The sequence below is a fragment of the Cucurbita moschata genome, unplaced genomic scaffold (genome assembly GCF_002738365.1).
Source record: "Cucurbita moschata cultivar Rifu unplaced genomic scaffold, Cmos_1.0 Cmo_Scf00409, whole genome shotgun sequence".
NCBI classification, from domain to species: Eukaryota; Viridiplantae; Streptophyta; class Magnoliopsida; order Cucurbitales; family Cucurbitaceae; genus Cucurbita; species Cucurbita moschata.
In genome coordinates this window covers 907-9,435 of record NW_019268925.1, presented here as the reverse complement: position 1 = coordinate 9,435, position 8,529 = coordinate 907, and the positions used below count along the sequence as shown (strand labels likewise).

The window sequence follows — 8,529 nt, the reverse complement described above, 5'->3', positions numbered from 1 at the left end:
TCTCTATGTGCTTGTGGGACATTAGTCAGCTATATATATCATATATCAAATTCCCTCTCTCTATGTGCTTGTGGGACATTAGTCAGCTATATATATCATATATCAAATTCCCTCTCTCTATGTGCTTGTGGGACATTAGTCAGCTATATATATCATATATCAAATTCCCTCTCTCTATGTGCTTGGACATTAGTCAGCTATATATATCATATATCAAATTCCCTTTAAATATGTGCTTGTGGGACATTAGTCAGCCATAATGATATAATAATCCTTTTATAAGTATCTTTTCTTTTTCTCTCGTACCCACCTTATACATAACATGTTAAATTAATTCATGCTTAAAAAAATAATTTCTCCCTTTTGGAGATGCAGGGTATCGATCCCCGTACCTCTCGCATGCTAAGCGAGCGCTCTACCATTTGAGCTACATCCCCACAATTTTTGCATCACAAAACCCTAAATTTTCCGTCATCAATAATAGTAAAAATGAAGAAATAGAAAAGAAATAATATATTTAATAATAAATAGTCTTATTTTTGGAGATGCGACGTATCGATCCCCATACCTATCGCATGCAAAGCGAATGCTCTACCATCTGAGCTACATCCCCATGATTTTTATATCATAAAACCCTAAATGTCCCATCATCAATAATAGTGAAAATAAAAAAATATCAAAATATTAATAACAAATAGTTTGGTTTGGTGATGCGGGGCATCGATAATTGTGAAAATAAAAAAATATAATAACAAATTAAATACTTTCTTTTGGAGAGGCGGGTTATCAATCCCCGTACAACTCGCATACAAAGCGAGCGCTTTACCATCTAAGCTATATCTCTACAATTTTTACGTCACAAAACCCTAAGCGTCTTGTCATGAATAATAGTGAAAATGAAAAAATATCGCTACTCACAATAGTGAAAATGAAAAAATATCGCTACTCATTATGTCATAAATAAGGAAATATTAATTGAAATAAAATAGTAATAATGAATAGCTTCTTTTGGAGATGCGAGGTATCGATCCCTGTATCTCTCCCATGCTACATTCCCACGATTTTACATAAAAAAAACTCTAAACTTCCCATCATCAATGATATGAAAATGAAAAACTATCCCCGCTCATTATGTCGTAAATAAGGAAAAATTTAAAAGAACTAATATACTTAGTAATTGTTTCCTTTGTTGATGCATGGTATTGATCCCAGTACTTCTCACATGGGATGCAAACACTCAACCATCTAAGCTATATCCTCAAGATTCTTACATCACAAAATCCTAAACATTTCGTCATCAACAATAGTGAAAATAAAAAAATAACGCTATTCATTATGTCATAAATAAGGAAAAATTGAACAGAAATAAAATAGTAATAACGAATAGTTTCTTTTGGAGGTATGGGGTATCGATCCGATCCTCGTACCTCTCGCATGCTAAGCAAGCAATCTACCATCTAAGCTACATTCCCACAATACTTATATCAGAAAACCCTAAATGTCCCGTCATCAAGTGAAAATGAAAAAATATCTCCGCTAATTATGTCATAAATAAGGAAAGGTTGAATAGAAGTAAAATATTAATAACAAATAGTTTCTTTTGGAGATGCAGGATATTCCCTTAACTCTCGCATGCTAAATGAGCTCTACCATCTAAGCTACATCCCCCGAATTCTTGCATCATAAAACCCTAAATTTCCCATCATAAGCTACATGACCACAATAATTGTGAAAATGAAGAAATATGGCTACTCAACCTCTCATGAATAAGGAAAAATTGAAAAGAAATAATTTTCAATAATATATTTAATAACATAGTTTTATTTTGGAGATGCGTGGTATCTATCCCCGTACCTCTCGCATGCAAAGCAAGCGGTCTACCATTTGAGCTACATCCCCACGATTCTTATGTTACAAAATCCTAAATGTCTCGTCATCAATAATAGTGACATGAAAAACTATCCCTACTCATTATGTCGTAAATAAGAAAAAATTGAAAAGAAATAATATATTTAGTGATCGATTCATTTGGAGATGCAAGGTATCAACCCCGTACTTTCCACATCAGAAGTGAGCGCTCTACTATCTGAACTACATCCCCACGATTCTTACATCAGAAAACCCTAAACCTCCCGTCATCAATAATTGTAAAAATGAAAAAAATATCTACGCTCATTATTTCATAAATAAGGAAAGATGGAATAATATATTTAGTGATAATGAAAAAATATCTCCGCTCATTATTTCATAAGTTTAGTGATCGATTCATTTGGAGATGCAAGGTATCGATCTCCGTACTTTCCACATTGGAAGCGAGCGCTCTACCATCTGAGCTACATCCCCACGATTTTTACATTAAAAAATCCTAAACCTCTCGTCATCAGTAATTGTGAAAATGAAAAATATCTCCGCTCATTAACATAGTTTACATATGTGTCACTTGTGTTATTTTAATGTATTTATTTACTTGGTAAATGTCTTTCATACACTAGACCAAATGCCCTTGTTATACCACTTGAAACGTATGTATGAAGCCTTGGGATGGGATGTTAAGAAAGACTATGAGTATTAAGAGCATGGTGGTAAGTATAAGATGTCGAATATGAAGTCCTTAGATAAGAAGAGATTTAGACATAGGGGCATTTCAAGAATTGAACTCAAAACCTCTTGCACCCCCAGTGAGAATCATACCACTAAACCAAATGCCTTTTCTTGAACACCCAATATTTTTAGCTTCTACTCAAATATATTTTTCTCTTAGTAGTTGGAGGGCTATAAAACGAAAAGTTGAATTGTTATAATATACAAGGGTTATCAAATAAACCAACAACCCAACAAAAGAAACAAACTAATCAATTTTGGTTGGATTGATTCGGTTCAGTTCATCAGTTTGTTTGATTTAATTTTTCTATTTTGCCTCGTATGACAAGAAAATAAAGTTGTATTGAATGCACCTTAGTTTCATTTATGACAAACTCATATGAAACATAATTGCATTAATAGTACTCAGAGTTGGAGTCTATAAGCATTTCATGAACTTCAGTGCAATTCATGCTTCATTAAAGATGAGATAAACTTTAGTTAGGTAAGGGGAACTTTAAATTACTTCATGTGGAGCTTCAATTACTATATGCTAGTTACAATCTTTAGGATTGACTAATTGGACACGAATTCATGGATTTACGGAAATTTCTGTGTAATTATCAACTACAATTTATGTTTTCAACTTTTTAGGACATAATTTAGATAGTTGTTTTTATGAGTCGTAAACTTGTTTGTTTGCATAATATGGATTTAGTTGAACTATTATTATCGATAAGATGGAGAAAGAAATTGTCTTTGAATTGACTAATAGACCTAGGTTCATCGTTGTTGTCTTTTAACTTGTGATTTTGCAAAAAGCTTAACTAATATGAACTGTCATGTCACAAGAACTTTAAGGTAAATCAAGAATATACCCTACATCATTCAAGATGGCAATAAAATGGAGTTAAATTGAACGCACTTTAGTTTCATGTTTGGCGTGTTCAAGATAAAACATAATTGTATTAATGATATTGAGCCTGGAGTCTATAAGAATTTAATGATCTTAAGAGAAATTCCTTTTTATGAGAGGATACCAACTTTATTTAAGGTACTAGGAGTTCAAGAATCTGGATTTGAATCTGGTTAAGGAACAGTAAGATTTGAAAGTTTTGAATTCTAGACCAAATTTGTACCTAATTATTTCTTTTTATGACTAATTATAAATTAAGAGAAAAATATTTTTGTAAAGATAGATTTATCTCTAAACCTTTCATGACGAAACCATGTTTAGACTAGCAGTTTAAAGTCAGGAGATGAGGTCACAGGTGTGATTATTTTGGATGGGACTAGTAGTTTAAAGTTAGGAGATGAGGTCACAGGTGTGATTATTTTGGATGGGTTCGTAATAAAACTTACAGTTGAGATGAGAGAGCCTTCAATTTTTTTTTTTGTTTGGATAAATTTGAACAACACCGTCTTATAATTTAATTTAATTTTATATTTAATGTTGTGTTGTTTTCTCAATCTCATTTTAATTTTACAACATTTTCTTATTTTATATTAATTTACTTTTATTTTTATTTGTTTTCACTCTCAATTTTAGTTTCTATTTGAGTTTTGAACCCTTGAAATTTGGGTTGTGACAGATTGGTATCAGAGCAGCCAGATTTTAAATTATATAGATTTTTTCTTAGGATAAAGAGTCGTATATCTCTATGACTTAGCTCGATGACACGTCTCTCCGCGACCAAGTAAGCAGTCTAACCCTAATTTGTAGTATATGATATGTTGTAAAACTTGTATGAATTTATTGTATGTTTTGATTTTCGTGGTAGTTATAAAATGTCCTTGGACGTTAAAGAGTGAACGTTAACTACATAAGACAATACTGGATCAACGTTATAGTGTCTAGATATGGTGAGGAGGAAAAGAGTGGTCATGAGATATCTGTCTAGCCTTAGGAAAATAGAGAGTTGTCGTTGCAAAGTGCGAGACATCTAATCCATGAAATTTTGGTACTAGAAATGAAGAAACTGGAGATGGTCCCCAAACGTCTGTATGGACCATTTCCAATCGCACTTTCTTTGGTTCCCTGGCAGCGTCAACCAGATTAACCCTACGGCGTGACAATCCTTGAGCTTCCACTCCTCCGTGGTCATGGTATCCAGCTTCACCCCAAAAATGGGTTCCTGAATATCTTTCTCGTATAGATAATCTTCAATTTGCATCTTCTAGAAACTGATATCGAATCCATCAAACTTTTCAATTCCAGTCTTTGAACTTTCCATCTTCACAGATCGTGGTGAATCGCTCCTCGCTCTGATACTAGTTATTAGAATCACACAACAACGCACACACTTGATCTAAATGAACACAAAGAACATGATAGAGAAAATGTAAGAAGAAATATTGACTAATGGTTTTGTATTAATGACTTCAAGTATGCAAAGAGAGGATATGGAGAATGAGAAATATACATAGGAAGAACTGACTAATGGGTATACATATGATTTAAGTTTATTATATATAGCTTCACTATATGTAACCGCCTACTATATATAATTATTTAATATATATTTCTCTATCAGATTTTTACTATAAATCGTCAGCCTTCATATCCAACATTCTAGAGCCCAAATAGTTAGGGATTGACATCCTGCTAGAACACAAAGTCATTTACATGTCCCTAGCAAAATGCCTAGTAGTAACGGAGTCTAACCCAACGATCATTCAGACAAACATCCATCAACCAAAAGGGGTGAAAATGATGACGATAGTACAGTTGAGAAAGAATCTTAGCCATGATGAATCTACACTTGCTGCCATTGTTGTATTTGAAAAGGGGGAGCTCAAGTGTGCCAACCTCAACAAAAACTTTATTGCCACTACATGAACACCAGGACCCAAAACAAGAAGGTCAGATATTGGGTTTAACCCTACCAAGAGAGATAAATCACAAGATTAGTTTTATGTCACCTACCACAAATAGATGTCATACAGCTCGACTTTTGCTAGTTGAATTCTACAAATAACAAAATGGCATGTTCACAGTCAGGTTTATTTGACCTGCAAAGGCTCTTGTCAGTGATCACTCAAATGCTTGGCAAAGACACCAAGTCAACACCTCTACTAAAGAAGGGAGACAAAAAAAAACCACTAAAGCAACACATGTTCACGCAGAAATACCATCCAGACGGATGAAAAGAAGGGTCGACCACGATAATTTCAAAGCAAATAGAGAGTTATGATAAGTTAAGGTCAGATCAACTTTGAGTTCAAAGCAACAAGAACCAAAGACTGGTTCGAAAATTCTATGGACTAGTCAAAGTTGTCCACAAGATTAGGAAGACATCATATAGGATCCAATTTCTCCTATGGATACAGACTAACCCTGTTGTCCACGTCAGTAACTTGAAACGTTATTATTCCGACCAAAAAAACATCAAGTAAAAGCAGGTGGTATGACGTCATGCAAAGAAGAAATTATTTCAAGCGAAGAAAGTAGGAAAGACACCAACAGAGAAGACTTGAAGAGTTAACAAACCGAGAAGTGATTTTCAACAGCTTCTAATAGGTTGGAAAAGACTCCACAATACTGAGATCAGCTGGAAGCGCGTCGCGAGACCTAAAGTCAGCCTCTTCCTACAACGTTGAGTTTATGAAGAGCTGGTTGATAGAGATATTGGCCAAGGCGTGTTGCCTGTGGCTGCATGTTAGATGTCTCATCTATTCTTGTAAACGATTTGTGGTTCATGGTGGCATGCTCATTCCAAACCCCTTTTACTTGCTTTCATCTTAGATAGGCCTTTACTATTATTGTTGTACCAATACGGGGTGTATGATTAGTCCTCAAAATCATATCTACACCCATCAGGACTAAAATGTCTGAAAATGTACTATAGGAGAATGTGACCAGTTGTTGTTTCTTCACTTTTAGCTTATAACATTGCTTTATTTGAAATTCTTTTTAACGTATTTCCTCGCTCTCGTTTTCTAAAATATTTCTTCTAAACGTGATTCGAGCATACACTGCTATTGTTCTTTCAGTCTAAATTTTGCAGGGTTGACTTGTTCATTGGATTAGAACAAATGTCACATAATCATTGTCGCACTACTTCAAGAGTGCGATTGTGACACTTGAAATCCGTTCAGTTGTGGGCTGCATCTTCTGACTAGTTACGTGAGTTTGGCCTGGAGCATACGTATAGCTTGAAAAAGAAATGGTTGGATGCGGACTGCGAATAAGGGTTAGGCCACGGAAGGTTTTTTTTTTTACTACATATGGACTTTGGGCTAGTGAGTCTTAAATTTGGGTTCGTTTGAAAAAATTTTAGTTCGTTTTTTAGTTCAAACGAACCCAAATTAAACCTACTAGTTCCTTCTTCCTTGCACGACTCACTCCTATTCTCTATTTTGCCTCTTCTTGCTCTCTGAAACTTCTTTAAAGGCTATTGTTCACCGATTATTTGAGAGCATCTTCCTTAAAAGGATTGTGACCACAGATGACCTATGTAGAAAATTTGTACCCTCTTTCCTAAAACCATTAGCGGACAACATACCTAAAATAGATGCGCTGAACAGACTGTACTACACCTCGTCTCACCCCCCCGGAGCATATGGATCCACCCAATCGATGAACACTCAAACCAAACTCACCCATCCTTTTTGTCACAGGGACGCGAGAACCAATCCGAGTAATCTACAGTGGGGAGACCCCTTAAAGCAACAAGCGAGAATGGCTAGGTTGATAGCAGGGTTAAAGAAAAGGGGAGTATGAAAAGACGTATCGCGTAACCGTCCCTGTAAGCAGCTTCATTCTTTCTTTATCTATGATCCGACTTTATGAAAAAAATCAGTCTTTCGGCTAAAAGTGTGACTGTTGGGTATGGATAAGCAGGACCTCTTTGTTCGGGAAAAACCGGAGATGGTGGCTAAGAAAGCTAAGCAGGCAAGTATAGGATGGACAAAATGCACATACAAATTGATTGACATGATCTGATATGAACCAAAAGACATCATTCATACTATATACTTCAATGAAGATGTGAAGAAAATGTTGTTAAAATTATCAAAAGAGGTTGCAATTCATGTTACATTGAAGAAGAATAAAGTTTGATTGTTGTAAATTTTGGGTGGGTTACAACTTAGAGTTATTATATTTTATTATTGTATTTCAAGACTTTTAATTTACTTTAGGTTACAATTACATAATGGTTAATTATAGCCATTAAGTATGAATGTTACAATTTTGGAATGCCTTTAATAGTTTCATTTTGAGGCTATATAAAGCCATGTATGTTGTATTTGTAAGGTAGACTTGGAAAATATAGTAAAAGAAGCATTTGTGCTCTTCTTTAGCCAATGACTATTTGCAATTCTATGTAGTTTAGGTTGCATGTAGAATCATTCAAGCTCGACATGATCAATCTTGCTTGTGAAGTGATTCGAATCTCAAACAAGTGTTTGAGATATTTGATCAACAAGAATCATTCAAGCTAGACATGATCGATCTTGCTTGTGGAGTGATTCGAATCTCAATCAAGTGTTCTTGCCTTAAGACAATCGATCAACAAGGTAATCCGAATCTTATTCCCCTTGTATTGATTCCTTATCATATCATGATCTCTCTCCCTCTCTCTTTGGCTAGTTGGCTAGTTGCACGATAAGCTGGAAAGCATATCAGGTAGGGAAAGAAAGGGTGCTCGATCTCCTGTAAGGCCAACCCTCAACGGCGAGCTCACCAGGCAATGCTATAAGTCCGATAGAAGTCCAAGGTTTCGTCTACTACGAACCAGGAAGCTCTTGGAGGAGCTAACATGAAATGAGAAATACATTCGTTTACGACAACTAATAAATAGATAGTGAACCTTTTGGTAGAAACTGAATGATCCCCTGGCTCGGGCAAGAAAAGGAAAAGGTAGTCGTACTCCTACTTTTTTCGTCGGATGATAGAAAAGTTTGAGCTAAAATTGAATCACACCTGGTAAGAAAGGCGGGCTTAGT

General features: G+C 35.1%; 1 non-coding gene across 1 annotated transcript; it reads right to left on the bottom strand.

Annotated features, from left to right (window-relative positions):
• Window positions 1–364: 364 nt before the first annotated feature.
• TRNAA-AGC lies at window positions 365–437 on the bottom strand. The gene has a single exon. It is a non-coding gene; the product is annotated as a tRNA-Ala (tRNA).
• Window positions 438–8,529: the final 8,092 nt, after the last annotated feature.